Source organism: Erinaceus europaeus, chromosome 13, assembly GCF_950295315.1.
Source record: "Erinaceus europaeus chromosome 13, mEriEur2.1, whole genome shotgun sequence".
Lineage (NCBI taxonomy): Eukaryota > Metazoa > Chordata > Mammalia > Eulipotyphla > Erinaceidae > Erinaceus > Erinaceus europaeus.
In genome coordinates, this window is record NC_080174.1 from 13,618,546 (window position 1) to 13,642,033 (window position 23,488).

General features: G+C 44.9%; 1 pseudogene; it reads left to right on the forward strand.

The window, feature by feature from the left end:
- Positions 1-3,224: 3,224 nt before the first annotated feature.
- On the forward strand, positions 3,225-4,480 carry LOC103107642 (kelch-like protein 13; annotated as a pseudogene).
- The last annotated feature ends 19,008 nt before the right edge of the window (positions 4,481-23,488 follow it).

The window sequence follows — 23,488 nt, forward strand, 5'->3', positions numbered from 1 at the left end:
CCACCCCATCATCAACCTGCAACAGGACACCAGTGGTCAGTGATGAAACACTGGGAACCCAAGGAGCAGTTGGTGATGGAGGAACAGGTGGACTGGCTTTGGGGGGGGGGGGGTGGAGACCCCAGAGGCTTCAGGCATTGTCTACCTGTGTCTTTCCTCGTGTCTTCCACCTAGTGTGTCTTTTATAATAATCCAGTGACACCTCATACAGTGTTACCTAGAGCTCAGTGAGCTGTTCTACCAGATTAACTGAACCCAAGAAGAGGGGTTCCTTGGAGTTTGAAAATTATGCATGGTACTTCTCTGATGGCATCTCTCTGGGAGTCAGTCACTGACAGGCAATTCTCACTTACTGTCCCTTCCCTATCACTCCTCCAGGGCTCTACTATTCCCTGCTCCTCCTGCTGGTTACCAGTCTCCATGGCCTTCCTGCTTCTGGACTGCATCCAGCCTAATGGCTAAAACTTTCTCTTTTTTAAACTTTTTAAATTATCTTTATTTATTGGATAGAGACAGCCAGAAATCAAGAAGGGGGAGATAAAGAGGGAGAGAGATAGACACCTGCAGCCCTGCTTCACCACTCATGAAGCTTTCCCCTTGCAGGTGAGGACTGGGGGCTCGAATCCAGGTCCTCGAGCCCTGTAACGTGCACTCAACCAGGTGCACACCACCTGGCCCCCATGGCTAAAACTTTCAAGAGGCATGATTACTAACAAGCCAAAATGATGGGCACATAAAAGCATTTAGGAGAACTCAGTCTGAGGAGTCAGGCGATAGCTCAGCAGCTTAAGCACAGGTGGCGCAAAGCACAAGAACCAGCTTAAGGATCCTGGTTCAATCCCCCAGCTCTGACCTGCAGGGGAGTCACTTCACAGGCACTGAAGCACTTCTGCAGGTGTCTATCTTTCTCTCCCCCTCTCTCTACCCCTCCTCTCTCCACTTCTCTCTGTCCTATCCAACAACAACGACATCAATAACTGTAGGGAACTGTGAGGATATGGTAGAGCTTGGTGGGACCCCCATTGAGAAGTGAGGGCCTGAGAGGCACGGCCAATCCTATCAGTCTCTCTCTACTAAGAAGTCAAGCAAGGAAGGACACACCTCCAGGGTCTGCCCCATCTATCAGCCTCCCTGTGTCACAATAGCCCACTCCCCTATTATCTACATAATCACTGTTTCGCCTGAAAGTCCTCCCCTCCCTACTTCCCCACCCATTCCATTCCTTTAATCATATTTGATCTATCTTCTCTCAGCCCTCAGGATTCTGCTCTGACTGCTGGTTACCGATATCCTTGCTTTCTCATTCCTTTAACCAATTGAACCTCTTGCTCAACAATTACTGGAAAAGTCCCGACCTTCCCCCAGACCCTTTGCCTCCCTACCATATATGGTATACACATGTCATTTCCTCCTGCGACCCCTTATAAACCCTACTTTGCTGTTCAATAAATGGATTGCCCATGAGACAAGTCTCTGAGTCTTCTCTCACCTTGGCACTAGCATTGGGCATAGAGAGAGACCTGTATGGCTCCACCCCTGCTGTCCTGGAACATTCTCTTAGGCCCCTGCATCTGGTGCACAACAGAGCGGGTAAGCCAGGAGTTTGTGCCTGGGAAAGAGGCCTCCCCAATGAAGAGTCTGACAAATAACAACAACAACAATAACTACAACAACAAAACAACAAGGGCAACAAAAGGGAATAAATAAAGAAAAGAAAAAGAAAGCTCAGTCCTAAGGTAGGCATGAAAATAAATAAAGTCATGAAATATTTTGCAAATAGGGTACAGAGATTTCCTCAGTAAGAACATCTGGGTGGACGCCCCACCTAACATTCCAACTGAGAAACACAGCTTAGTAAATAGTACCTACCATGAGGTTGCCTTCAATGATGTGTATCTAGGCTCTCATCTGATGTTCTCCTAATTCCATATTTTAATTTCATTTCCTAGGTGAAAACCAAAGTAAAACTTATCAGGTTACAGAAGATAAAAAGTGATGTGTGTTAGGGAGTCAGGTGGTGGTGCAGTGGGTTAAGCACACATGGTGCAAAGCACAAGGCCTGGCGTATGGATCCCGGTTTGAGCCCCAGGCTCCCCACCTGCAGAGGAGTTGCTTCACAGGCGGTGAAGCAGGTCGGCAAGTGTCTATCTTTCTCTCCCTCTCTCTGTCTTCCCCTCATCTCTCCATTTCTCTCTGTCCTATCCAACAATAATGACATTAATAATAACTACAATAACAAAACAACAAGGGCAACAAAAGGGAATAAATAATAAAAATAATTTTTTTAAAAAAGTGATGTTATAGAAAACATATTATTGTCTTGACCATATTAAGGACAACAGGCCAAGTAGAGATAACCATCATCATCGGTTAAGGAGTCTATACCTTCAGCTTGTCAGTCATCCAGGTTTATAAATGCTTCCTTTCTCTCAGTCATTCACCTAAACAATGAGACCTTTGTAGATGAGTAAGTCATGTCCCCTCACACCATATAGCTAGTTCCAGTTGGCATTGCTGTCTGTATTATGCATGACAGACATGCACTTCTTAATACTAGAAGCACTGTCACTTGTCTTTCACTCTAAGAATTCTAAGAAAATCATCTAGCCCCAATTCTTGGAAGCCATAAAATTAGGGAACACTGAAATGGCAGCTGACCAGCCATCAAATACCTCTCCCACTGTTTATTTTCGAGAGAGAGAGAGAGAGAGAGAGAGAGAGAGAGAACTTGTCAATGACTGCCCAAAAGGAAGCCAATGCTATTGTGAACTTGTGAAATGTAAGCCAGATTTTCTTTCTGTCTAATTACTGGTGTCATTGTGCTGTTTGACTCATTGAGGCTGAAAAAATGTTTCAAGAATTAAAAATTAAGGAGAAAACTCTTCGGGTCGAGAACAAGAGAAAAATTAGCTACTTGAAAATGAATGTAACTAGAATCTTCAAAGAAACCAGAGTTCAGCTGTGTTTATGTTCAGAGTGTATCTCCCCTCAGGTGTTACTTTGTCTCACTTGTAATTGTTACCTGACTTCAAATGCTTTCAATAAACTGTCAGTATTTTAATAATGCTTTATTTGATAGGGTAGAGAGAAAATGAGAGGGAAGAGGAAGAAGAGAAGGAGAAGAAAAAGAGATGCACCTGCAGACCTGCTTCACCTCTAGTGAAGCTTCACCCCTGTAGGTGGAAACTGGGGGTTTGAACCTGGATTCTTGCGTATTGTTCATTTATACTGCAAAGCTTTCTCTTAATATGGACACACTTCAAGACACACTGGAAGCTGCCAGCTTTCTACAGATTCTGCCCGTTTTGGATTTCTGCAAAATATTTCTCATATCTGGGGTTACTTTAGACAACTGTGTGGAGGTTGGGCAGATTGCAAACACCTACAGTCAGACAGAAGTGGATAAATACATCAACAGTTTTGTCCTGAAGAATTTCACTGCGTTGCTGAGCACTGGGGAGTTCTTGAAACTCCCCTTTGAGCATCTGGCCTTTGTGCTGTCCAACAACAGCCTTAAGCACTGCAATGAACTGGAGTTCTTTAAGGCTACCTGTCGCTGGCTGCGCCTGGAAGAGCCCCACATGGACTTTGCCGCAAAAATGATGAAGAACATCAGCTTCCCGCTGATGACCCAGCAGGAGCTCATTAATTATGTGCAAACGGTCGATTTCATGAGAACTGACAACACTTGCGTGAATCTCCTTTTGGAAGCCAGCAATTACCAAATGATGCCGTACATTCAGCCTGTGATGCAGTCAGACGGAACTGCCATTCGCTCTGATACCACTAATCTGGTCACCCTGGGAGGAGTGCTGAGGCAGTAGCTGGTTGTCAACAAGGAGTTGCACAAGTATGATGAGAAGGCCCATGAGTGGAAAGCGCTAGCCCCTATAGATGCCCCAAGGTACCAATACGGCATCGCGTCATGGGCAATTTCCTCTGTGTCGTTGGCAGAGTAATTACGACACAAAAGGCAAGACAGCCATCGACAGGACCTTCAGATTTGACGCTCAGTACAATAAGTGGATGCAAGTAGCATCTTTAAATGAAAAGCGCACCTTCTCCCACCTAAGTGCCCTCAAAGGATACCTGTATGCGGTTGGTGGGCTAAACACAGCTGGTGAACTGCCTACAGTGGAATGTTATAACCCAAGAACAAATGAATGATCTATGTCACCAAAATGAATGAACCCCACTATGGCCATGCTGGAACTGTGTATGGAGGAGTAATGTTTATTTCAGGAGGAATCACTCATGACACTTCCCAGAAAGAGCTCATGTTCTTTGACCCCGACACTGACGAATGGATTCAGAAGGCACCGATGACCACTGAGGGCTGCACTGCATGTGTACTGTGGGAGAAAGGTTGTATGTCATCCGTGTCAACCACTTTCAAGGAATAAGTGATTATGATGATGTCCTAAGCTGTGAATACTACTCACCTACCCTTGACCAGTGGACCCCCATCACAGCTAATGAAATTGGAACAGTTATCAAAAACCTTCCCAAGAATAAAAGTCCTGGACCAGATGGTTTTACAAATGAATTCTACAAAACCTGCAAAGAAGAACTAATACCTCTACTTTTAAAAGTCTTCCAGAATATTGAAGACAGGGGATACTCCCTTCCAGCTTTTATAAATCCAACATCACTCTGATCCCAAAAGCAGACAGGGACACAACCGAAAAGAAAACTACAGACTAATATCTCTGATGAACATAGATGCTCAAATATTGTTACCCTGTTTTGTTTTGTTTTTTTACCATTGTTGTGGTTATTATTATTGTTGTTGTTATTGTTGGGTAGAACAGAAAGAAATGGAGAGAGGAGGAGAAGACAGAGAGGGGGAGAGAAAGATAGACACCTGCAGACCTGCTTCACTGCCTGTGAAGCGACTCCCCTGCAGGTGGGGAGCCGGGGGCTCGAACGGGGATCCTTACACTGGTCCATGAGCTTTGCGCCCAGTGTGCTTAACCCACTGCACTACCACCCGACACCCCTAGTGATATATCTTAAGGAAACCAACACACCCATCCAAAAAATATCTGTGTACACATGTGTTCTTAGCAGCACAATTTTCAATTGCCAAAACCTGGAAGCAACCCAGGTGTCCAACAACAGAAGAGTGGCTGAGCAAGTTGTGGTCTATATATACACAATGGAATACTACTCAGCTATTAAAAACAGTCGCTTCACCATTTTCAGCTGCTGTTGGATGGAGCTTGAAAAAGTCATGTTAGTGAAATAAGTCAGAAACAGAAGGATGAATATGGGATGATCTCACTCTCAGGCAAAAGTTGAAAAACAAGATCAGAAGAGAAAACACAAGTAGAACCTGAACTGGAATTGGCGTATTGCACCAAAGTAAAAGACTCTGGGGTGTGTGTGTGAGGGGAGAATACAGGTCCAAAAAGGATGACAGAGGACCTAGTGGGGGTGAACTGCTATGTGGAAAACTGGGAAATGTTATGCATGTACAAACTATTGCACTTACTGTTGAATGTAAAACATTAATTCCCCAATAAAGAAATTTAAAAAAAAAGAATTTTGGTCCATACTACCAGAGGATAAAGAACAGGGAAGTTTATATGGAATTATACACCTATTGTCTTACAATCTTGTTAATCAATATTAAATGACTAATAAGATAATTGTACTGAATATCTACTTTCAATGTTATAAAATTATATTCATTATAGGATTTTTATTTGATATTCAGTGTGGAACTACTATTTCTAATAGCTTTTTTTTTTTAATTCTAGCAGTCTAACTACTGGTTATACTGGTTACTCTAGTACTGGTTACTCTAGTTTCTATATTTAAGAAATTTCCTAGGACACCAAAGTAAAAACCCTGTGGTAAGGGGTAGACATGCAGCTTCCTGGGCCAGTGGGGGGAGGGAGTGGGTGGGAGGGATGGGTCACAGTCTTTTGGTGGTGGGAATGGTGTTTATGTACACTCCTAGCAAAATGTAGACATATAAATCACTAGTTAATTTGAGAGGGATAAAATTAATTGTATGTCTCAAAGTTTTTCAAAACACAAACTGAATCTTTTTAATATATAGGCTGTGTATTTGATATGCGGACTCTCTCAAAAGCCTAGACCAAGTAGATCAGAAGCATCCAATAGCACAGCTATATACAAGATACTGGGTACTGTACAGCAAACCCTAACAAAAGGACTTTTCAAAGTTAACCCAATTACCAAATAATGTGATGATAACATTAACAATCGATTGTCTTTTTGAACCCTAAGACAGCAGGAACCTCACATCTCCACTATAGAGCCCCTTCTTCCCCCAGTCCTGGAACTCTTGGATAGGGCCCACTTTCCCGTATGCCTCTCCTAATCCATATCAAATAATATTGCATCCGCCAATCACAACCTAACCAACGCAACGATTGCCACCTCAACATGCTTCACCTCAGGCTGTGTCCAGAGACTTCACATGTGGAATGACAACCCTTCAGCTTCATTACTCGGGTGAGACCTTTCCTTTCATAGTATACTCTAATTCCATCTCAGGTGGTTCACTTTCTAACAAAGTCCCAAAACCTAGATATACACCAGTTTCTGTGAGAGAGAGCGTATCTTCACACGTATCTATAAACTACTGCAAAATATATACCTGAAAGCAGAAGTACACTAGAGTTTGCAGTGAGTACCTCCCTAACACTTCCTCTCCACTATTCCAAGCTTTGGGTCCATGATTGCTCAACAATTTGTTTGGTTTCGTATGTTAACTCTCTTTTCAGTCACCAGGTTCCAGATGCCCTCAGGATGCTGGCCAGGCTTCCCTGGATTAAAGACTCCACCACCGTGTCCTGAAGCTCAGCTTCCCCAGAGACACACCCTACTAGGGAAAGAGAGAGGCAGACTGGGAGTATGGACCGACCAGTCAACGCCCATGTTCAGCGGTAAAGCAATTACAGAAGCCAGACCTTCTACCTTCTGCAACCCAAAATGACCCTGAGTCCATGCTCCCAGAGGGATAGAGAATGGGAAAGCTATCAGGGGAGGGGGTGGGATATGGAGATTGGGTGGTGGGAACTGTGTGGAGTTGTACCCCTCCTACCCTATGGTTTTGTTAATTAATCTTTTCTTAAATAAAAAAAATAAATAAAATAAAATAAAAGAAAAGAAAGAAAGAAAGAAATTTCCACAGGTGATGATTTGACAAGCAATCCAGATTGAAAGTTTATTTCTATTTTTAAGTATTTTTAACTATTATTGAATAAATCCAGAGAGAAATTGAGAAAGGAGGGGCAGATAGAAAAGAAGACAGAGAGGTACCTACAGCCCTTCAAAAGTCCCTTCTCTGTCACACCACCCAATCTCTACCATTCCTACATTCACCCAAGAATCCCTTAGTCACCCTGGTCTGTCTGCTTCTGATCTGCTTCTAGGGTAATGAGTAAAACTTTCAAAAGTGGAACTTGCTGACAAATCAATGGTTTAGATCAGACAAAGCATCTAAGAAAGTTCAATCCTAATGTAGACAGATAAGCAAAGAACAGAAGAGTTTGCAGAGAAAACTTTTGGGTGAGGACATCTGAGTGAACAATGGGAAAAGGTTAACTAAAGATTTCTCTCTTTACAGGAGTGATGTGAACCTTTAAATAGCTACAGGAATTGCTCTAAACCCACACAGTTACTTCTTTTTCTCACTGGCACTACTGGCTCTGCTCTCTCTACATGAGAAGCATCATGACAGTTTTTAATAACTGAAGCCAACTCAGCTAAAATACTGTATCTATGAAGATCGAGTGGTCTTCCATTCTTTGTGTCTTCGTCTGTTTCCTGAACACTATGCCACAAATGTCACTATAAAACACACTCACATACTTTGCTGTAAAACTACCCACTTAAGGGGGCCAGGTGGTGATGCACCTGGTTGAGCACACATGCTACAATGCTCAGGGACCCAGGTTCAAACCCCTGGTCCCCACCTGCAGGGGACAGCTTTGCAAGTGGTGAAGTAGTACTGCAGGTGTCTCTCTTTCTCTCTATCTCCCCCTACCCTCTTGATTTATGTCTATCTCTATCCAATAAATAAAGATACTTAAAGAAAAAACTACCCACTTATCTGCAGATGACATGACTATGTACAAAGTAAACCCTAACGACTTGTGGCAGGTGGAAGGACAGCTGATAGCTCACCCCAAAGGTTTACACCCTTCCAGTCAACACATGAGAGCACCATGCAAAGAGGAAGCTTGACAAGTGCCGTGGTGTCTTTCCCCTATCTCTATCTCTCAACCTCTATACAGAAAAGAAAAAAAGAAATCACCAGAGCAGAGGAATTTTGTGGGCATGAAACCCCAACAAAGACCAGGCATCAAAAAAAATTTTTTTTTTAATTTTAACAACCTCCTTATCTGACTGAAAAACACCTTATCTGGTAGATAAGATGCCTTAACACACTGAAGACCCTTGTTAGGGTCCCTGACACCTAGAGAAACACAACAGACAACACTGGGGAAGCCCCAGGGGTAGCAGAGGAGTGTTGTGGCAACTGTCTTCTCTGTATTTCTTCTCTTTTTCTCTCTACTTTCTACTACTCTCTTCCTGAGAAGTTAACGTGGTGTCGCTTGCATGAAGACTCTGAGTTTATTCCTGTCATACCTATAATGAAAAGAGCCACTAAAAACTAGTAGAGGAGAGGCAGAGCCAAGATGGCAGCTTGGAGACAACACCTGCTGTGAGCTCTGCAAGGAAGCTGCTTTCAACCTGGGAATCTCGGTGAGGCTACCAGGTTCCAGATGATACCATGATGCCAACCTGACTTCTTTTGGCAGAAAACCCCACCATGTCTCTTGGAGCCCTGCCTCCCCAGATCCCTGCCCCACTAGAGAAAGAGAGACAGGCTGGGAGTATGGATCAACCTGCCAACACCCATATTCAGCAGAAAAACTATTACAGAAGCCAGACCTTCCACCTTCTGCACCTCATAATGACCCTGGGTCCATACTCCCAGAGGGATAAAGAATAGGAAAACTATCAAGGGAGGAGAGTGGATGTGGAGCTCTAGGGGTGGGCTTTGTGTGGAGATGTAATCCTCTTATCCTATAGTCTTGTCAATAATTCCATTTTATAAATAAGAAAAAAAAGTATTAGAAAGGCCAGACAGTGAGGCACCTGGTTGAACACACACACTGCAATGTGCAAGGACCCAGGTTCAAGTCTCTGGTCCCTGCCTGCAGGGGGAAAGCTTCATGGGTGGAGAAATAGAATTACATGTGTCTGTCTTTCTCCCTCTCTATTTCTCTCTCCCCTCTCACTTTCTCTCCACATATGCAATAATAAATAAAATTTAAAAACTTTTTGCACAAAGGTTATGCAAAGAGACTCTCATGCCTGAGCCTTTAAAGCCTCAGGTTCAATCCCATGTACCACCATAAGCCAGAGCTGAGCCGTACTCTGGTAAAACAGAAAAAAAGAAAGAAAGGAAGAAAGAAAGAAAGAAAGAAAGAAAGAGAGAGAGAGAGAGAGGGAGAGAGAAAGAAAACTATTCTCATCAGTGAAAGAGAAGTAATCCTGAAAATACCAGTGGAAGCCAGGCATGGTTTGGTTTATCTGAGAAAGAGGAAACAAAGAAAGACACTTGGAAGTAGTAATAGGTGTAGGGGGTGAACTGAAAGGGAAGTGAGAGCGGACTGCTGAAAAAATAGGGGGAATGTATACAGATAGTTACAGAATCAGCCCATGTTTGTGACCCTGGGAGATCTAACTGCAGTTTCCAATGTGAGAAATGGGACACAGAACTCTGGTGGTGGAAACTGTGTAGAATTACACCCCTGTTATCTTACATTTTTGTAAATCAACATTAAATTACTAGTAAACAAAAAAAATAAAACTATTTTATACAGTACAAGTATAGGTTACAAAATCAATATGCAAAAATGCAAGCAATAAGTTAGAAAAGAAAGGAATCAGCAAAGAAATAACATTTATGACCACATCTGAAAAGTTTAGTATAAAGTCATGAACTTAAAATACAAAGTGAGGTCTCCCTCTCGGGAAGCAGAGGCACCCCTGGAGCGCTGGCGGGAGGACCTGGGCACACCAAGGGGGCCTGCCCCAGCCTGGGATGCGCACAGAGGCCCTGGCGACAGGCGCTGCTGCTGGCCGTGGGGCGGACTCGAAGTGGCGGGATTGAAGTGGCTCTAAGTGGCTTGAAGTGGTGGGCTTGGGGTTCGCCCGTCTGGTGCACAAGTTTTCCCGCAGCTGCTTGGCGCCTGGCGCCCTCGACTATCCCTGGTGCCTGAGCCTGCCGGGTTCGCCTGCAGCTCGCCAGGCTCGAAGCGGACCCCAGGGTGGCGGGAGCGGTCTGACGCAGATAATGACCCAGTGGTCCACAAGCCGGGACCTGAGATGAACCGCTGCCCAGCAGATCTGGCCACCAGAATGCCTGCTGTCCCCTCACCTGTCAAGTCCCCTCATAACTGGCTCTGGTCCCCCCAAAATAAGTAAAATAAAACAGGAAATGAGACGCACGTTAACTGAAAACTTTCAGACATTTTTTAAAGAAGCCTCAGGGAAATGGAAACATGCTTTGTTCATGGACTGAAGGAACTGACATTCTTTTTTATTATTATTATTTTTATTTATAAAAAGGAAACACTGACAAAAACCATAGGATAAGAGGGGTGCAACTCCACACAATTCCCACCACCAGAACTCCAAGGAACTGACATTCTTAAAAGTGTTGTCCTACCCAAAATAATATGCAGATTCAGAGCAATTCTCATCAAAACACTAATGGCATTCTTCAAGGAAATTTTTTAAAAGTCTTTGAAATGTATATGGAACGATAAAGACCTAGAAAAGCCAAGGTCAACAAACATTGAAAAGAAAGGGAGAGGGAGCCAGGCGGTAGTGAGTTAAGTGCACGTGGAGTCAAGCACAAGGACTGGAGCAACTATCTGGGTTGGAGCTCCAGGCTCCCCACCTGCAGGGGAGTGGCTTCACAAGCAGTGAAGCAGGTCTGAGGGTGTCTGTCTTTCTCTCCCCCTCTCTGTCTTCCCCACCTCTCTCCATTTCTTTCTGTCCTATCCAACAACGACCACAACAATAATAACTACAGCAATAAAACAACAAGGACAACAAAAGGGAATAAATAAATATTTTTAAAACATTTTAAAAAATAAAGAAAAGAAAAAAGAAGCAACAGACTCCACTTTATATGTTTCAGTGATGTTTTTGAAGATTTGAAGGAAAAACAATAGCAAATTAGACATACTAAAAGTACATTCTTTGGGCAAAGTGGGAGAATTTATAAAGCAAACTAAGTGAAATCCTACTGCATAGGAAACAATGTTTGTATAACACTCTCTGGCAAAGGGCTAAGACATAAGATACAAAAAGAAAACACCAGCAGCAACAAATTGAGCAATCCCATTAAAACATGTGAAACAGATGCCAGGCAGTGGTATACCTGTTTAAGTGCACACATTACAGCGCTCAAGGACCCAGGTTCAAGCCCCTAGTCCCTACCTGCAGGGGGAAAGTTTCATGAGTAGTGAAGCAGGGCTACATGTCTCTCTCTGTGTCTCTTTCCCTCTCTATCTTCCTCTCCCAATTTCTCTTTGTCTCTATCCAATATTAATTTAAAAAATATATTACAAGGGAGTCAGGCAGTAGCGCAGTGGGCTAAGCGCACGTGGTGCAAAGCACAAGGATCAGCTTAAGAATCCCAGTTCAAGCCTCAGGCCCCCCACCTGCAGGGGAGTCCCTTCACAGGTGATGAAGCAGGTCTGCAGGTGTCTCTCTTTGTCTCCCCTCTCTGTCTTCCCCTCCTCCCTCCAGTTCTTTCCGTCCTATCCAACAACAACATCAATAACAACAATAATAATAACTACAACAATAAAAACAACAAGGGCAATGAAAGGGAAAATAAACAAAATAAATATTTTTAAAAAGGACATTTTCAAATAAAAAAAAGAGATTTGTTTTTCATCTGCATAGTTTCAAGAAAAATCAAGATAAAAATTGAAAGTTCAGGAGCCAGAAGGTAACTCAGTGGGTTAAGCACACATGGTGCAAAATGCAAGGACCAGCCTAAGGATCATGGTTGAGCCCCCAGCTTCTTATTTGCAGGGAGGTCACTTCACAAGTGGTGAAGTAAGTCTGCAGATGTCTATCTCTCTCTCCTTCTCTCTATCTTCTTCTCCTCTCTGTATATCTCTCTGTCCTATCCAATAACAACAAGGGCAACAAAATGGGAAAAAATGGCCTCCAGTAACAGTGAATTCATGGTGCTGGCATCAAGCCCCAGCAATATTCCTGGAGGCAAAAGAAAGAAAGAAAGAAAGCTCACTGGAGTGGGTGTTAGCCAGATAAACATATTTCATTAAACCTAATCAGTGTGTTTCTTACCTCTAACTGGTAAGAAACACACTTATTCCTCTTATCTGTATTTCAAAAGTGCCAGCTGTCATTCAATACCACCTGACAGGAGGCCTGGAGAGGAGCATCATTGAGGGTAAATTGGAAGGTCAGGACATGCTACCTCAATAGGTGTTTAAGAAAACAACAGAAGCAGGAAGTTCACTCCACCCTCTTTCATGAATCAGGTTCATTAATCCCTCAGGTGAGATATGCCCTCCCTCTGCCCCAAGAAAGGACCATCCTGTCTCCAAAAACAAAGGGACTAAAAGATTCTATCCAACAGGTCTTGCTCTGACTCCTCACTTTATTATATTGACCTCACACTTTTTTGACCTGCCATAGATATATACCTCTAAATTCTACTATACTACAACAAAAATACTCAAGTTTAACTGTCATGTATATCTATATCTATATCTATATCTACATCTATATCTATGTCTATATCTATATCTATATCTAGTTACTTGCCACCAGGGTTATCACTAGGCTTCAGTGCCTAGTGCATTGCTCCCAGTAGCCATTTTTTCCTTTTGATTTATTTTTTCTTTCTACTTTTATTTTATAGAACAGGTAGAAATAGAGAGCAGAGGGGAAAATTGAGATGTAGAGAAGACAGACACCTGCAGAACAGTTTCACTACCTATAAAGCATTCTCTCTGCAGGTGGGGAGCAGGGACTCAAACCCAGGTCCCTGTGCATTGGTAGCAAGTGTAATTAGCCAGTTGTGCCACTTCCTGCTCCACCTCCCCCCCTTTTTTTCTCTCCTTTATAGTCACTGGAAACCTTCACATTCATGATCACTTGATTATTCAGGAGAGCGCAGCTCATGGGGAAGAAACAATCTTTAACAAATGTGCTGGGACAACCGGGCAGACATCTGCAAAAGATGAGGGTAGCCCCTCCCTCACACCATGTGAGACAGACTCAGAATGGACCCTAGTTGCATATGTCAAAGCTAAATACACGAAAGCCTTAGCAGAAAATGTAGGAGAGGGAGTTGGGCGGTAGCACAGCAGGTTAAGCGCAGGTGGCACAAAGCGCAAGGACCAGCTAAGGATCAGGGTTCAAGCCCTGGCTCCCCACCTGTAGGGGAGTCACTTCACAAACAGTGAAGCAGGTCTGCAGGTGTCTGTCTTTCTCTCCCCCTCTCTGTCTTCCCCTCCTCTCTCCATTTCTCTCTGTCCTATCCAACAACAATGACATCAATAACAATAATCATAATAACTACAACAGTAAAACAAGGGCAGCAAAAGGGAATAAATAAATATTAAACATAAAAGCTTTAACAATAAATTTAAAAAAGAAAATACAACTAAAAAAAAGTGTAGGAGAAGTGGTTTTGGGGCTGGGGTTGCAGTAGGTAAAGCTTTGGACACTCAAGCATGAGCTCCTGAGTTTGATATCTGCTGTCTCATGTACTAGAGTTATGTCCTCATTTTCTCTCTCTCTCTCTCTCTCTCTCTTTCTCTCTTTCCCTTTCACTTCCCCTCTTCTTCCTTCCCACCCTTCACCTCTCCTCTCCAATCATCTCTTCTTTTCTTTCTCATAATAAAGACATTTTTTCTAAGAAAATGTAGAAGATAATATGTGTGCTTTCAGGCCAGGTAAAACCTTCTAATATACATTAAAGCACAAGTGACAAAAGAGAAGACAGATTCATTTGACTTCATAAAAATGACATTTTGCTTCAAAGGACACCACAAAGAAAATGGAAGCAGCAGCCTGTGGGAAAACTCAGTGGAAGAACATAGGACTCGCATGCCTGGGCATGCCCCCAGCACTGCATATATGGATGCTGAGCTCTGCTCTGTCTATTAAACAGTACTGTGTTTAAATGAAGAGAGTGAACAAACCTACAAAAGGAAAGAGAATAAATCAGGAATGGAGCTGACATACAGAATCTATAAAGAACTCTCTTACAGGGTTGAGTTCATGAGCAAGGACAGTGTTCAAGTCCCCAGCCCCACCTACAGAAGGGAAGAAGCCCAGGACTAGTGAAGTTGTGCTGCAGGTGTCTCTCTCTCTCTCTCTCCCTCTTTCTCTCTCTCTAACTGCCTCTCCCTTCTCAATTTCTCTCTGTCCTATCAAGTAAAAAGAAAAATAGAAATAATAATAATAAGATAAAATGACTGCTATGAGTGGTGAGTCTGTAGTGTAGGCATTAAGGCCCAGTGATAACCCTGGTGGCAAAAATAAACAGACACTCTGAAAACTGTCATTCAATGATGTCCGACAATGGAGCCAGAAGTGAGTCAGATCCAGAGCTTACACTGGGACAGACCCCATTCATGTCCACACCAGGCTGAGCTGTTTCTGCTCCTCAGAAAGTGGCCTGGCAACTCTAAGCAGGAAATTCATTCCACCCGCCACCACCTCCACCTCCACCTCCACAGAGCACTTGCCCTTGACACAAGGTAGGGGGAGGGGTTGTCCCAAAATACCGATGGAGAGTGATTGAGGGTGTGTGTGTGTGTGTGTGTGTGTGTGTGTGTGTGTAAGAGGGAGGGAGGTAGAGGGAGAAGGAGAGGGAGAGAGAGGGAAAAAGAGAGGTGGGCTAGATGGTAGCCCCCAGGGGCAGGGCAAGTGATTCCGCTGAGCAAGGCCTGGGGTCCACTTACTGAGATCACTTAGCAGTAGCGGTGCAGGAACCTGGGGGGGGGGACCCCAGTGCTGGAGACTTTTCTGAGCGACTCTAGCCTAGCACCCCTCCCACCGATGCCCTGGATCCACCCGTCGGGAACCTGCGTTTCCAGTTCTCTCCACCCCCTTATCCCTGCCCGCGCGCACTTTAAAGACCGTCACTTGATGCTCAAGTACAGACACCACCTGGCACGTTGTCACCTGCTTCCCCCTCACCTTCGTGGCTGAGGCCGAAGCCCAGACCTGAACCTGGGGGCCTCGCTCGGGCTCCGGGTTTGACGCCCCACCCACCGCTACGCGGGACGCCCAGCAGGTGAGAGCGGGAGCGGGCAGGAAGGGCTGCGGAAGGGGGAGCCCAGAGAGGATCCCAGAGGCTGTGTCACCCGGAGCCCCCAACACAGTGCTGGGTGGACGGGAAAGGGGCGCTCCTGTAGGTGCTTAATCTTGGTGCTCCGCTGTCCCCTTAGGACAGTGTAAAAAAAGAAAAAAAGAAACGTATGCAGTCCCCCCCTTTCCCCGGGCGCCACCTTCCCAGGCCCAGCTCAGCCTCCCTCCCCTCCACTCTCCGCCTGAGGCTTCAAAATCCCAGATTCAATCCCCTGCACCACCATAAACCAGAGCTAAACTGTTCTGAACAAGTAAAAAAAAAAGGGGGGGGGCAAGGGAGCTGAGGGTTCAGGTCCTGGAACATGATGGCAGAGGACCTAGAGGGGACAGGAGGGTGCTGAGAATGGAGGGGAGGGAAGCTGAGCTGGTCTTTCCCACAGAAGCTTCTCCACCGCCCAGTGTCTGTGCCCCACCCCTTCCTGCTCCATGAGCTCCTGCTCCACAGAGATTGTAGGAAGCCACCTGCGATGGTGGGGTCCTTGCCTGTCTCCAGAGGGAATGGAATACTCTCTGAGGAGGAAGCCTAACCAAGTAGGAGAGAAGGCTTGGGAAGAGGTGGGGGAGCTGGTTGGCCAATCTGGAATCTAGGGCTTAGCCTCATTGCCAGCTGAGAGATGAATCAGCCACGACTGGGTGATACCACAAGCTTCCCATGGAAGAACCACAGACAGCAGGGACCAGGCATGGAGGAAGACACCTGTCTCCTCAGGTCTCACTCAAAGAGAACCCAGGGCCCCTACAGGGGACAGTGGGAGGAGCTGGGACAAAAATCCCAGAGGGCTTGTCGCCAAGACATCTCTTTCCAGAGCCACCAGGGCCTGCTCAAGGGGCCCACCTGAGAGACAGTGAGGGCAGGGAAGGAGGTCCCACAGTGTGTGTGTGTGGGGGGGGGTGGAGAGGCAGAGCTCAAAGCAGACATTCCCAAGCCCCTCTTTGGGTTTGCAAGAGATTAATGATTAGCCAGAGTTGAACTGTGTGCTCGAGCTCTCTGTCTCATTAAGGAAAATAAATAAATAGATAAAGTCTTCTTTAAAAGAGAAATTAATGATCAATGATTTCTTTTAGAGGAGAGGCAGCTGGTGAGATGCCAGGTAGCATCACTGGAGAAAGAAGAGACCAGGGACTCATGGCTGAGCAGGAACACAATGCAATGCCTTTATTGATCAGAGACAACGCTTTTTATATATCTCTTTAACCGGAAGTGGCAAGTGGGAAAAGGAAATGGCTAGGAGTGGGGGTGGAGAAAAGAAAAGAGCGGGAATGTAGAAAGTTTCCATAGCAGCTGTTGCAAAGGTTCTAACCAATGGGAAACCAATACCCTGCAGGCAGGGCGGGTCTCAGGCAAGACAATGATTATGTAAATAGAGCTGGTGTAATACCCAACAGTGAGAGAGAGTGAGAAACTGAGAGCAAAGCAATGCTCAGCTCTGGTGTATGTCCAGGGCACAAGATACTAAACCTGTCACCCTAAACTTACAAGTCCTCTATTCCCCCACTGAGCTATCACCCTTCCCCTAAGTGGAAACTTCCTGTCTGACCTTGAGGTCTTGCTCTAGCAGAATTGTAGCATTCCATGTGACCCCCTTTCGTGATAAGATTGGCAGTGTCTGTCCTCAATGGTTTCACTGGCACTGGAATGGACATGGTGAGAGCAAATCCTAGTCAGCTAGGAGAAAAAAAGTTTTAGGATAGGAGCTACCTCCCCAAAGATTGCTCAGTAAACTGAATATGGGCCCCAGATCACATCAAATCAATGGGGCTTACAGTCAACAATATTTATACACCTTTCCCATGTTTTCCAAGCTACTCTCTTCCCTGATCCAGCTTTCTGGTCCCTTTTCCAGCCATGACATCATCTCCCCAGACGATAACTTGGATCCACCTGCATATCAGATGTCAAGCTCAGGGGAAAAAAAAAAAACTAGTATAGTCATGGGCTCTTTGTAATATAACTAAAATAGAACTACTAACTACTAACAAAACAGAGACCCCCACCCCCAGCTTTTCATCTGAACTATTCCAGTCTTTAGGCTCATGATTGGTCAGCAATTTGTTTGGCTTTATATGTTAACTCTTTTTTCAGCCACCAGGCTCCAGATGCTCCATGATACCAACCAGACTTCCCTGGGCAGACAACCCCACCAATGTGTCCTGGAGCCCCACTTCCCCAGAGACCCCGCCCCACTAGGGAAAGAAAGAGGCTGGATGGGAGTATGGACCGACCTGCCAATGCCCATGTTCAGCAGAAAAACAATTACAGAAGCCAGACCTTCCACCTTCTGCATCCCATAATGACCCTGGGTCCATACTCCCAGAGGGATAAAGAATAGGAAAGCTATCAGGGGAGGGGAGAGGATATGGAGTCCTGGTGGTGGGAATTGTGTGGAGTTGTACCCCTCTTATCCTATGGTCTCGTCAGTGTTTCCTCTTTTTATAAATAAACATTTTTTAAAAAAAGAAAGAATAGGATATGTTTAAAAGAAAGGATCGGAGTGAATAGCAAACCTGGAGGAAACAGAGAATATGGAAGGAGAGAGGGAAATAGGAGGCAAGCTAAGGCAGAGAAGAGACCTGGCTAGAAAGGGAAGAGTGGAAGTGGTGGGATGTGAGTAAAGGAGCCTTAACCTCAGACAATCTTGCTCACACAAGATATTGGGGGCAAGGAGTTGGGAAGATGGAGGATATTTAGGTGAACTTGGATTTTAGCTCTTCCTTCCTAAGGAGGAATTACATTTTACGTAATTGCAAAGCATCACCCTTGTTATGTTTTATTTTTCCATTCGATCTCCTTCATGGCTATCAGTCTCCTCTGGATTGAGTTGTGGCTGTGCCTATGGAAGAGGGTTTATATATACACTCTGCTCCTTCTACAGGTTACACTAACAAGATTGCTGGGATGATGAGGCTGGCAGCTCCCACTGCAGGGCTGGGGCTGGTTCTGCTGCTACTGCTGGAAGCCAGGGAGACTCTGGGAGGTGAGTGTCCTGGGATGTCACCACCTGGCTGGGGAGGAGGAGGGAGGGGCATGACCCAGGACTCAGGCAGGTGGGGCCTGTCCAGGTCTCTCAGGAGGGGAGGGTGTGGGGGCTGGACTGGCTCCCAGGAGGTTACTGACACCCAGTTCCTGGGGACCTGGCCTCAAACCCTGTGCCTGTGCTCACATGGGGCAGCTTCCCTCCTGCCAAGGCCGCCTGCTCCTCCAGGAGCCTTTCTGCTGAACTAGGAGCCAACATGCACTTGGCATGTGTCCTGTTATGTCTTTGTCCTTTCTTTGGAAAGTCCTAGTTAATTCATATATATGTGTGTGTGTGTGTGTGTGTGTGTGTGTGTGTGTGTGTGTGTGTGATCTGCTTATATTTTTTACAAAAGGGAGACTCAGAAATAACATGGGGAAGCAAGGGATCTAATCCAGATTGTCACATAAGCCCACACAGTACTCAGAAATATTTTAAGAGAATAGACACTGTCTTATACATTTTATAGTTCATAAATAGAAATCATGACTAAAATTACTTATCAAGTGAAACCTTCTTTTTAAAAAATATTTATTTATTTATTCCCTTTTGTTGCCCTTGTTGTTTTATCGCTGTGGTTATTACTATTGTTGTTATTGATGAGACTAGACAAAGGTCCAGAAGCAGGAGGCTGAGGTGGAGACCCTCCCTCTGCAGCCAGGCCCTTCACAGGGAGGCCCCAGCTCACAGCTGCATCTTCTCTCACAGGGGCTCACTGTCTCTGCCTCAACCTCACTGTCAGATCTCAGGCCTCACCTGGACAGCCCTGGTGTGTAGCCCAGGGCTCAGTGGATGGAAAGCCTTTCCTTCAGTACGACAGTGACAGCAGCAAGGCCACGCCTGTGGGTCTGCTGGGGGAGAAGGTCAATGCCACCAAAGCATGGGGAGATGTGACCCAAACTCTGGAAGAAGTGAGAAGAGAGCTCAGGATGGTCCTGCTTGTCATCAAACTGGAGAAAAGCCTGAGCAGGGGTGAGTGTGGGAAGGGGGTGGGTGCTAGAGACAGGGAACAAGAGAGGGGAGGAAGAAGCACATAGGAGGAAAGGGGTTTGTGTGACCACTGAATCAGGAGGAGCATCCAGGCCCTGAGTGTGAGAGACACCCTGGGTACTGGGAGGGGAGGGTCTCTGAGAGTCAGGTGGTGATGTGTGTGGGGGTGCAGGTCCCCCCAGCCTGCAGGCCCAGCTGTGCTGTCAGAGGGAAGCAGGAGAGTGCACTGGTGCATCATGGGAGTTCAGCATCAATGGACAGAGAGCCCTCCTGGACCCCATGACCATGAGCTGGACAGTCACTGATCCCGGAGCCAGAAGAATCAAAGAGGAGCTGGAGGGTAACAGGGACCTGGCAGCAGATTTCAGGAGGATCTCCATTGGAGACTGCAGTCACTGGCTTAAGGGATTCCTAGAGCACTGGGAGAAGATGCTGGAGCCCACAGGTAACTGAGCAGGAGTGGACGGTGTGGAGCTCTCAGTGCCTTCCTGTGTAGATTTGAGTGTGTGTGTTTGTGTTTGAAAATATGGGTTTCTAGAATGACTTCCTGTCTGCCGAATCGGTGACTGCTATAGGGTTTCATCACATTTTTTTTTTTTACCATGTCCCTCTTAGCTTGAGGTAGGAGCCCATACCCTCTTCACCAATGGCCCTGTACCTGGGTTGGATGGTCCCCAACTATACGCATCACTTCCTGGTCTCTTAATCTTCCTCTCTTTTTCTCAGTTTATTAGCTTCAATATAGTATCTCATAATGCCTTCCCCACCTTCCCTGGAGAGAAGTAAACATCCCCTACACTGTTATCTTGAGAAGGGTTTTTATTTCTTCACAGAAAGCATTTGAAACTGACAATAATGAGGACATTTGTGATCTACCTCAGTAGACCAGAGTCTGATCTTCATAAGGACTGAGGACAACCCACTGCCATCTTTATATGCCAAGTCCTAAGCTAGTGTCTGTCCCATCAGCCAGTGCATATGCAGGGAAGATGTGACGATTTGGAAAAGGAGATGAGAGAAGACTTATGGTTGACACTTCTCACTTCTGTTTCAGCACCGCCATTGAAGAGAACAGATGACACCCAGAGCTCTTCGTCCGCCAGGTTACATGCATGGACCCTCCCAACTATCTCCATCTGCCTAGCCTTGATGTTCTTTTACATCCATTTTGGCTTTTTTTTTTTTTTGGCCTCCAGGGTTATCACTGGGGCTCAGTGCCTGCACTATGAATCAATCCACTGTTCCTGGAGGCCATTTTTGTCCCATTTTTGTTGCCCTTGTTGTTACTGCTGTTGTTGTTGGATAGGACAGAGAGAAATCGCAAGAAGAGAAGAAGACAGAGAAGGGGAGAGAAAGATACCTGAAGACCTGTTTCACTGCTTGTGAAGCGACCCCTCCTACCCTTTCAGGTGGGGAGCCAGGGCTCGAACCAGGATCCTTAAGCCAATCCTTGCACTTCGCACATGTGTACTTAACCCAGTGCGCTACCACCCAGTCCCCCCAGCCCTGATGTTCTTATGATTGAGATACAGAGAAAAATGACAAAGAAACGGAAGAGGAAGTGTAAGAATCTGGAATATGAGGGGGTGGTATCTAGGAGTATAGCAAGGACAGTCAGTGGGAGCCAGGTGGTGGCACACCTGGTTAAGTGCTCACATTACAGTGCACAAGGACCCAGGTTCAAGCCCCTGGTCCCCACCTGCAGGGGGAAAGCTTCATGAGTGCTGAAGCAGGTCTGCAGGTGTCTCTTTGTCTCTTTCCCTCTCTATCTCCTTCTCCCCTCTCAATTTCTGTCTATATCCAATAATAAAAATAAATAATTTAAAAAAAAGAAGGGACAGTCAGTGCAGAATAATCTGATCATTAGTGGCATCTGGGTAGTTGTCAAATCATGGATCAAAAAGTGGGTCTGAATTGCAACCTGGAAGGCAACTCAAGAGGAGGAGCATAGGCCTCCTTGTCTGGAGTTCAGATTTTACACTTGGCATCACATATGTAGAACTGTAGGTACGGTCTCTAATTTAATATATATATATATGTATATATATTTATAAGATATATATTTTTTAAATTTTTTAATTATTTATTTTCCCTTTTGTTGCCCTTGTTTTATTGTTGTTGTAGTTATTATTGTTGTTGTTAATGTCCTCATTGTTGGATAGGACAGAGAGAAATGGAGAGAGGAGGGGAAGACAGAGAGGGGGAGAGAAAGATAGACACTTGCAGACCTGCTTCACCGCCTATGAAATGACTCCCCTGCAAGTGGGGAGCCAGGGGCTCGAACTGGGATCCTCACGCCGGTCCTTGCACTTCACACCACGTGTGTTTAACCTGCCTCGCTACCACCTGACCCCCATAAGATATATATCTTAAAAAATAAATTAAACAGGTGCTAGAATGGAGCCCATGTCTTTAAAACTGTGAAACATAGGGGCCGGGTGGTAGCGTAATGGGTTGAGCGCACATGGCGCAAAGAGCAAGGACCAGCTTAAGGATCCTTGTTAAGAGCGCCAGCTCCCCACTTTGGAGAGGGGTCACTTCACAAGTCGTGAAGCAGGTCTTCAGGTGTCTATCCACTCTCCCCCTCTGTCTTCCCCTCCTCTCTCCATTTCTCTCTGTCCTATCCAACAACAATGACAGCAATAACAACAATGATAAACAACAAGGGCAACAAAAGGGGAAAAAAGAATTGTGCAAAGTTGTACCCCTCTTATCCTACGGTTTTGTCAATATTTCCTGTTTATAAATTTAAAAATTTTTAAAGGGGGGGGATGATCATCAGAAGCAGAGGATTTGTAGTGCAGGCACTAAACCCCAGTGATAACCCTGGAAGCAAAAATAAAAACAAACAAACAAAAAAACCTGTGAAACATATTTTAACCACTGAGACATACCCACATCCCCAAAAATCTATTTTTGTTGTGTGTGTATATGTGTGTGACTGGTTATGTGTGTATATGTGTGTGCTGGTTATGTGTGTATATGTGTGTGCTGGTTATGTGTGTATATGTGTGTGCTGGTTATGTGTGTATATGTGTGTGACTGGTTGTGTGTGTATATGTGTGTGCTGGTTATGTGTGTATATGTGTGTGACTGGTTATGTGTGTATATGTGTGTGACTGGTTATGTGTGTATATGTGTGTGACTGGTTATGTGTGTATATGTGTGTATATGTGTGTGCTGGTTATGTGTGTATATGTGTGTGCTGGTTATGTGTGTATATGTGTGTGACTGGTTATGTGTGTATATGTGTGTGCTGGTTATGTGTGTATATGTGTGTGACTGGTTATGTGTGTATATGTGTGTGACTGGTTATGTGTGTATATGTGTGTGCTGGTTATGTGTGTATATGTGTGTGCTGGTTATGTGTGTATATGTGTGTGACTGGTTATGTGTGTATATGTGTGTGCTGGTTATGTGTGTATATGTGTGTGATTGGTTATGTGTGTATATGTGTGTGCTGGTTATGTGTGTATATGTGTGTGCTGGTTATGTGTGTATATGTGTGTGACTGGTTATGTGTGTATATGTGTGTGCTGGTTATGTGTGTATATGTGTGTGACTGGTTATGTGTGTATATGTGTGTGCTGGTTATGTGTGTATATGTGTGTGCTGGTTATGTGTGTATATGTGTGTGACTGGTTATGTGTGTATATGTGTGTGCTGGTTATGTGTGTATATGTGTGTGACTGGTTATGTGTGTATATGTGTGTGCTGGTTATGTGTGTATATGTGTGTGCTGGTTATGTGTGTATATGTGTGTGACTGGTTATGTGTGTATATGTGTGTGCTGGTTATGTGTGTATATGTGTGTGCTGGTTATGTGTGTATATGTGTGTGCTGGTTATGTGTGTATATGTGTGTGCTGGTTATGTGTGTATATGTGTGTGCTGGTTATGTGTGTATATGTGTGTGCTGGTTATGTGTGTATATGTGTGTGCTGGTTATGTGTGTATATGTGTGTGCTGGTTATGTGTGTATATGTGTGTGCTTGTGTGTTTGTGTCTGCAAATGGAGTGGCCATGAGAGAACAAAGCATCACTCTGTCATTTATGGTGGGT